Below are 8,824 nucleotides of genomic sequence, written 5' to 3' on the forward strand. Positions count from 1 at the left end.
GACCTTTTGCTCCTTGGACACCTTGAGCCTGAGAAGCTGAAGAGAAAGACGGGTTCCCTTCCCGGAGGATTAAGCGGATGAAGACACTTCCTCTCTCTGGCATACAAGGGCTCTGGCCACTCCAGGAGTTCAGACAGACTTCATTCCGCCGCCTTTGTGCCCATGGAGAGGCGAAGCAGCCGGGCTACTTTCGCTTCAGGCCAGTCCAACGGAGGCACCTGTTTAGTTCAAGTGCTGGGTGCAAGACCAAGCAGAACGTGGAGAGGGGATTTTAGGGGGGCATGGGACAGAGAGGATCATCAGGCTCCTTCCATGTTAATGCTGGATGGATCTAACCCAATAACTCACAGGAGACAATGGTATCTCTTCATTGATTCTTTATTCTAGGCCTGGAGTCCTCCTAGACCCAATTCAGGGTAAAGGTCACTGATCTCTGTCTTGTCTTTGCAGGCACACATCTGGAACTGCTGGATGCCCACGTGTAGGACCCTTTTATATACCAGGGGAGGAGTCTGAGGTAAGGGGTTATGATGGGATATAGGGAGGTGCCAGCCCCTGCCTGGGAGAATTAGACATTTACCCTGACAAATCCCCCTCTAAATGTCTAATTAACGGTGGACATATGATATCCGTGAACATACATGTTAGGTACATAAAACACATGATCTACATATATACACATATTTTTGATGTGAGATATGCGTGTTGCTTTTGAGGTAGTGGCTTTGTAAGTATGTCTGCTGTTTGTTGTTCAGTGTCACAGTATATGGCTTTAATGAACCCCATTTCTGAGAATTGCCTAACGTGTTTGTATTTTATGTCTATGTGCCTTGATCTCTGTCCCACGGCATCTGCTTTTGATATTTCTATAGCTGCCTTGTTGTCTTCATGTATGACTATGGGGTAAGTTGGTTCGGCCCAGATGTCAGTAAGTAAATCATCAAACTACACTAGGTTATTTGCGGCTTTTGATAAGCAGACGAATTTGGCTTCGGTGGTAGAAGTGGCCACCAGCTTCTGTTTTCCCGTATACCAATGTATAGGGCAATTGTTTAAGAAGACTACGTACCCGGAAGTGCTTTTTCTGCTTTTGGAATCCCCGGCCCAGTCAGTGTCTGCATAGCAGATTAACTTGGGTTTCTCAGACAGGTCTGGTTCGAGGCACAGCTGGGCATTGGCACTGTGTTTCAGGTACATGAGCAGTCTTTTTATGGCATCCCAGTGCAGGACAGTGGGCTTGCTCACGTGTCTGGACAGTAGATTGATGGCCAGAGCGATGTCAGGCCTCGTCCAGTTGGCGATGTAGAGTAGCGAGCCTATTGTTGACCTGTACAGCTTGTTGTCAACGAAGGGTTCAGCTTCATTGTACATGCTCCTTATGAAGTCCGGTTGCATGGGTGTCTCGCAGGGTTTTGCCCCCGATATGTTGCATTTGGATAACAGTTCCATGATTTTCTCTCTTTGTGAGATCCGGAAGCCCTTGTCAGTTTTAATCACTTGCATCCCTAGGTACTTGTCTATCTTCCCTAGTGACTTCAGAGAGAAATGATTTCCTAACTCGGTGGCAAATTTATCACATTTGGCCCTTTGCTTCCCTATGTACAATATATCATCCACATACACAAGAACATCTTCGAATGCTCCTCCCTGTCTCTTTGTGAAAAAACATTTGTCTGCAGAGGTGGCTTTGAAGCCCACGGTGTTGAGAGCTTTGGCTAGACAGTCGTACCACCTCTTGCCAGACTGTTTGAGTCCATATAAACTTTTGTTCAGGAGCCATGTGTTGTCCTTTCCATCGTTGTATCCTGGTGGGGCCTTAACATAGATCTCCTTATCCAATTCTGCGTGTAGATATGCGGTTTGCACGTCGAATTGGAATACTTCCAGCCCTAGGATGGTGGCAATTACTAGGGCACTCTTGACACTCTCAGCCCTGATTGTGGGGGAGTAGGTGTCCGTGTAGTCTTCCGGGTACCTTTGGGCGAAGCCTTGTGCGACCAACCTCGCTTTGTAGAGCGTTTTGTTGTCTTCGAGTGTTTTGACTTTGAACACCCACTTCGTCCCAATTGGCTTTTTGTTCTCAGGTGCTTGAGCTGGCGAGTATACCTGTAGTTCTCGGAGGCTCTCCATCTCCTTTTCCATGGCTTTCTTCCACCTTTCCCTCTCTTCCTGGGGGAGGCCGAGTATCTCTTTGTAGGAACTGGGTGTGAAATGCTCTGTGTGTATGGACATGACCTAGTCCTCTAGTCTCTTTGGTAACTTGTTCCTACTGGATCTAGTTGGTCTGTCTGGAGGCGTATCTGCTTCATGCAGGCATTCGGCTTCTTTTTCAGTGAGGCTATCTAGGTTCAGTGTGGGGTGTCCTTCTTTCCACTCCTCGGCTTTCAGTTCTTGGTGTTTGGGTCTGTCTGTTTCAGTTTCCTCTGGCCCCCTGGTGGTCAGTTCTTTGTCGCTTTGGTTATGTGGTTGCATGTCTCTGCCAAGGAAAATGTCATTGCAGTGGAGCTTTGACCAATTCGAGTGCTCATGGAATTCCGCAGACCTGGACACAATGAATTTGTTATTGCAGTCCACAAATCTGAATCCCTTTGTCCCAGGCTCATAGCCCACGAACCTTAGTCTTTTTGACACCTTTTCTCCCTTCTTCCTTAGCTGTCGGGGAATGTGGACGTCAGCTGGGGCACCAAATACGTGTAGGTGGGCTAGGTTGGGTTTTCTATTGTACATTAGTTCGTATGGGGTTTTATTGATTGAGCTTGACCACAACCTGTTTAGTGTGTAATTTGAATAGTGTAGTGCCTCTGACCAGAATGATTGGCTCATTCCAGCGTCCTCCAAAACACACCTCATCATCGTTTGGAGCAATCCATTTTTTCATTCTGAAACCCCATTCTGGAATGGGGAAAAGGGGTGGAGCTAAAATGCAATATGCCCCTCTCCCTTAACCATTTTGCAAAGTCCTTGGCCATGAATTCTGTGCCCCGGTCAGTCATTATCTGTTTGATTTTCGCCCCATGTTGTAGTTCCACCCTTTTATAAAAGTCTTTGAACCTTTGGAATGTCTCATTTTTATGCTTGAGAGAGTACACATAGCCATACCTGCTGTAGTCATCTACTATGGTTAAGAAAAACCTTTTCCTGTGTCCAATGGAAGGTCTCAGTGGTCCCACTAAATCCATGTGTACTAGCTGAAATGGGTGGTCAGTTGTGCGCTCTGACCTTTTGGGCCTCGCTTTGACCTTAATTTTTGAAGATTTACACACTGAACACTCCAAATAATTTTTGCAGTCCTTTACTTTCAAACCCTCTGTACATCCTAGCATTTTTTCTACAACCCGGAAACTGATATGTCCTAGCCTTCTGTGGAGGAGGTGGGCACAATTGTCGTGGATGGGTTTTCCCACGGATACCTTGTTTTTGCCTGGTGACACAGTGTTTGTTTCCTCCTGGGGTCCCCCTCTAGTTTCAGTGTCTTCCCCCTGGTCATGGGTGATGCTTGTGTTTATACTTCCCTCGCTGTTCTCACTGGGTGTAAAGTACGGTAATCCATCATGTGTGGTTACCTTGCCAACCCTTTTTCCTTGGTTGAGTATCTGTACCCTGCCTTCCTTGAATGTTACCTCTGTGTCTGTGTCTGTTGTGAGCTTTGCGATGGCTAAGACATTGTGGGGTATTTCTGGCACGTACAGTACCCCCTCTATTTTCCCAACCCCTGGTATATGTACATTCCCTCTCCCTATGACCTTGGCTGTGCTCTGTTAGCCATTCTGATCTTGAAATCTGTCTCTACGAGGGAGGTGAATAGATTGGGGTTGTGTGTTGTATGATTAGTGGCTCCTGAATCCAGAAGCCACATGTTCTCATCTGTCCCCTGCTTGGGGTCTGCTTTACCATGCCTGAAGCCGTACATGGTCCCTGGGTTGCTATCTCTGGAAGCATCCCTGCGTTCACTGCTTTTTTTAGGGTTGGGTGACCACCCACGTCCCCATTCCCTGAAATGTCTGCGGTCTGGTGACCGTCTCTCTCTATATCCCCTGTCCCTATCACCTCTGGGGCAATCCCTCCTTAAATGATTCCTGGACCCACAGGAAAAACACTCTGGGGCAACCTTTCCCCTGTCCTGGAACTCAACCCTTTTGGTGGGTCTGGGGTCCCTTCTTGACATGTGGCGGTCCCTCCTTAAATTATCCTCTGCAATAAGGCGGTTAGTGAGTGTGTCTAATGTTAAGTGTTCTAGACTGAGACTGTCCAATTGCATCACAAAGTTGTCCCAGCTACTATCTAAAGAGTTTATGACTATACTCATCATACTCTCCTCAGTGATTGCTTTACCCCTATGCATTAATTCAGTCCTGGTTGCGTTAAGTTTTAACAGGTGTTCACTCATGGGGACCCCTGGTCTAAGTCTGGCAGAATGGAATTCTCTGGAAATCCTAGTTGTGGTTGCTCTACTTCTGCTGTAAAAAAGGTTATGAAGTTTTTGTATCACTTCATGCACTGTCATGTGATTCCCTATGCTTGGGTACAAAGTTGGAGAAATACTGGTTAACAAAATACAAAAAGCCCTGTGGTGGTTACAGTCAATTTCAAAAGTCCAGGGTTTCTGGGGTGGATCTGATATTAGGAAAAGTAAGTTTTCTTTCATAAAAACTATCTGCAGCTGTTGACTCCACTCTAGAAGATTTTTTCCATCTATTTGCAGTTTGGGAAAGTTGACAGCTAAAGCCCCAGAATTGTTAGAATGGTTACTTACAGAGGGTAGCTGTCCATAGTTTTGTGAGTGAGGGAACTCACAATATGGCATGGGAATGGCTATTCTGTACTGACTTGTCTCTATGTTCTGACTTATCTCTATGTTCATCCCTTCTCTTCCTGCAGGTGGCGTCTGAGCATGTGCAAGGCCCATTTCATGCTGGAGGCCGTCTGGAGGGGAGCTCATGGCTGCAGTTCTCAGGCCTAGGCCTAGGCCTGCTGGTGGAGCCCTTGACTCACCCCTGGTGGGTCGGGATGCATCGTGGGACCCTGGAAGTCGCTGCTGGGCTGTGTAGTCCCCGGCGAAAAATGGCTGGAGGCTTGGGATCGAAACGGTCGTAAGTCAAGGACTTTCGAGGATCGGTGGCGCAGCGGCAGCGGCGGTGGCAATGGCTGGTCCTGATCCGGATGTGCTGGCCCCTGGTCGGTTGGAGAAGCCTGGCAGAGGTCGCAGAGCAGGTAGGTAGCTGGCACGTCTCTCTTCTCTTGGATCCCTCGTAGTTAGTGAGGTGGGTGGTGAGTTCGAGTCCTGCCTTTGTTCTGCTCCATAGGCGGTCGGGGTTTCTTGTTTGTCGTAGAAGCACATTGCCCCCTTTGGTAGTGATAGGGTTGGTGTCTCGAAGCCGGTGGTCACTCTGGTGCCTTCTTGGCCCTCGAGGTTTTCCTTGCAGCTTGTGGTTGGTGCAGGAGGCTTGAATGCGGAGCCAAAGGCTGCTGCTAGAGTCTCCATTGCTTTTTCTATCTCGAGCACGCTAGGCAAGTTCTGATTTACTTGGACTTGTCTATTGCAGTTGTTTTCTGGATGCCCCCCTTTTGTTTTGGGGCCTTAGCTGTTTCCCGCCATTGGATTCAAATCCCGGCTTCCCATTGGTTGCTGGCCATTCCAAGATGGCCACCGGGAAATTGGCGCGAAACTGAGCCCCTCTATGTCTGGGGCCTCTGCGAGGGAATCCCTCTCCCTTTCCCTTACCGGGCTGGCGTCTTCTTGGGTGCTCATCGCTGCTCCATGGGTTTCTAGGAGGCCTTGGAGTTTCGTGATGAGCTCTCCATTGCTGATGGGCGCTTCCATCATTTTCAGCAGGGCCATTCTCAGTTCGTCTTCCTCTCGTGGCCCTTCTCTTTCATGGTCATCTGCTTCCTCCCATGGTCTCTCTTTGCAGAGGAGTGGGCCTGGCTCGATGTCCTGTCCACTTCCAGCTGGGGTGGCTCTTGGCATGGCACCTTTGGGTGTCAGTTGAGCAGCTATCCTCTTGGTGAATGCCCTGGTGTTTACTCTGCTCTTCTTATCAGAGTGAACGGCTTGTTCAGTCATTCTTTAGAGTTATGGGTAACCATCCTCTGCTGCCAATTTGTTAATGCTGGATGGATCTAACCCAATAACTCACAGGAGACAATGGTATCTCTTCATTGATTCTTTATTCTAGGCCTGGAGTCCTCCTAGGCCCAATTCAGGGTAAAGGTCACTGACCTCTGTCTTGTCTTTGCAGGCACACATCTGGAACTGCTGGATGCCCACGTGTAGGACCCTTTTATATACCAGGGGAGGAGTCTGAGGTAAGGGGGTATGATGGGATATAGGGAGGTGCCAGCCCCTGCCTGGGAGAATTAGACATTTACCCTGACATTCCACCTCTCGTGGAGTGGGAGTTGCAGTTGGTGGGGTTCTTCGACTGCAGGAACTCCCTTGTGAAGACAGAGGCAGGGATTTGTTTTGTCTGCTGAGGCCAAAGCAAAAGCACAAAAGCCAGCCTGGCACTGATAAATTTCCCTGCCTTTTCTTGCTGTTTCTGGACCCAGCGAGAGCGGAGATTGATTTTTTTTCCTTCTGCCCCTTTGCCACAGGAAACTCAAAGCTCTTTTTTGGGGGGGGAATGCAAAGGGAGGAAGTTCGAATAAATTAAGAAACTTAAACTCTGGCCAGTGCATCTCTTACCCTGGCACTGGATTGTTGTGACCGAGGCCCAAGTAGTGATTACCAAACACAATTCAGTCCTCAACAAACTTATTTTATTAAAATAGCTGAGAATTAATTCATTCTCAGCTTAGTCCAAAACAAAATTCTTAATAACCAGTCCGTCGGCCTTATCACCAACCTTTGATGTCTTTGGCAACCTGCCAACGGCTTTTCTTGGCAAACCCCCCACAAAGTTAAAGAGACGCTGACAAGAAGCACGGGAATCAACGTTGCTTTTCTACGAAGAACACAATGGCTTGTTGCTGCTCTTTTAAGCCTTATGGGAGTGGCCAATCATCTTCTGACCTTGGTCCTGAGTTGTCCTTTTTTCTTCAGCTGCTTTTGCCTTCTGGTAGCTCTTTGCATGTGTGCACTAGGATCAGGCTCTTCCTGTTCCTCTGCCACTCTGCTGTCCGCCTCTGGAGGCTCCAGAGTCCGTGCATTGCTCCCAGATGGCCCTGGCCCACCTCTGCCTCCGACGCAGAGTCTTCATCTGGGCCTTCCACAGCCTCCTCACTGTCTGACTCCAAACATCATTGATGCCTATTTCCTTTACCATTGTGAAAAAGGCATTTGGGAGCGTTTTTCTAGGTTTCTTATTAACTTTTGTCATTTTACAGTCCCAATCTACTTCCCTTGTTGCATTGAAGTCTCCCATTATGCAAATATTGTCATACTCAAATTTTATTATTTTCCTGTGCAATTTTCCATAAAATTCTTCTTGTTTGTCATTTGGTGCATATATCACCACTAACAATATTTGTTTATAGTTCATTGTTACTTCCACCATTAAAATCCTCCCTTCTTCATCAGCATATATTTGTTTAGGTTCTAGTCTCTTTTACTTTTACTTTGATGTGTCAATGTAGTAAACAAATTGCCCAATTTTGGATACTCCAATAATTTTTTGTGTTGCTTTCTAATATGAATTTCTTGTAGACATACAATGTCCATTTTTAGTTCCCCCAATTTATTAAGAGTTCTTTTCCTTTTTATCACCGAATTCAGACCATTAATATTTATTGATATTGCTTTGGTTTCTTCTTCCATGTTTTACTTGTTACTAGTTTTTGTTGATTTTGTCGTTCTTATCTCTCTTTGATCCCTGGGCTCTTTTGATCTTGCCCCCTCTCTTATTGCCTTTTCTTCTTGTTCTTTTATCGTCTCTCTTTTTTGGTCTTTTTTTTCTTTCACCGCTTCATCTTGGACTTTAGTTTCTTTTTCCTCTCTCAATCTTTGCTCTTCTTGGGGCCCCAAATATTGGTCATAAAATAATTCCACTTTCTCTATCGAGTCCAGTCTATGTCTTTGCACTTGCCAGTAAACCAATATTCCTTCTGGTATTAACCATCTGAAATTTACTCCTTTTTGGATTAAAGGTTTTGTCAAAAATTGATATTCTCTCCTCAGGTCTCTCACTCTCCTGGGTATCTGTTTCAACACCACAATCTCTCTATCCTTGTATTTTATTGGAGTATTTCTTGCTACCTTTAATATTTTTGCTTTTATTGCTTTTCTGGTAAATCTTACATGCACCTCTCTTGGCAATTTATTTCTCATTGCATATCAAGTATGCACTCTGTATATTTTATCAATCCCATTTAATATCTTTTCCTTGGTTTCCTCCACCACTTCCGCCAGTATCTCTGCCACCACTTCTGCCAAATTCTCTCCCTTTTCTTCTTCTATATTGGGAAATCTTAAGTAGTACTCTGCTCTGTCCATTTCGAGAGAGATAATTGTTTTTTCCTGGTTTTTGTCAACCATTGTGAGTCTGTTATCCATTTCCTCCACTTTTTTTTCTGTTGAATTTGCCTTTTCCTCCACTTTCTGTATTCTTTCTTCATTCTTTCCCATCATCGCCTTCACTTCTTTAAGCTCTCCTTCTACCTTTTCCATTCTTTCTTTAAAGTCTTCATGAAAGACCTGTATCATATTTTTTAGTTCCAGTTGCATTGCCATGGTATCCAGTGTCCTCTGCACTGCAGGGCTTGAAGCTGGTGTTGTGGGAGGTAACTGCATTGTTGCCTCCTTCATCTTGTCCTGTCTTGTCTACTATAATCCATTGAATTTATAATCCAAATAAGATTTAAATTTATAATCCAAATATCTAATCCA

At 45.9% G+C, this 8,824-nt stretch overlaps 1 long non-coding RNA gene across 1 annotated transcript; it reads left to right on the plus strand.

The window, feature by feature from the left end:
• Window positions 1-304: 304 nt before the first annotated feature.
• LOC148115263 (uncharacterized) lies at window positions 305-6,378 on the plus strand. Its single transcript, XR_015731917.1, has 4 exons — window positions 305-359; window positions 451-517; window positions 4,879-5,211; window positions 6,240-6,378. It is a non-coding gene; the product is annotated as an uncharacterized LOC148115263 (long non-coding RNA).
• The last annotated feature ends 2,446 nt before the right edge of the window (window positions 6,379-8,824 follow it).

The sequence above is a fragment of the Pantherophis guttatus genome, chromosome 2 (assembly GCF_059756535.1).
Source record: "Pantherophis guttatus breed Tessera chromosome 2, ASM5975653v1, whole genome shotgun sequence".
In the NCBI taxonomy this organism is placed as follows: Eukaryota; Metazoa; Chordata; class Lepidosauria; order Squamata; family Colubridae; genus Pantherophis; species Pantherophis guttatus.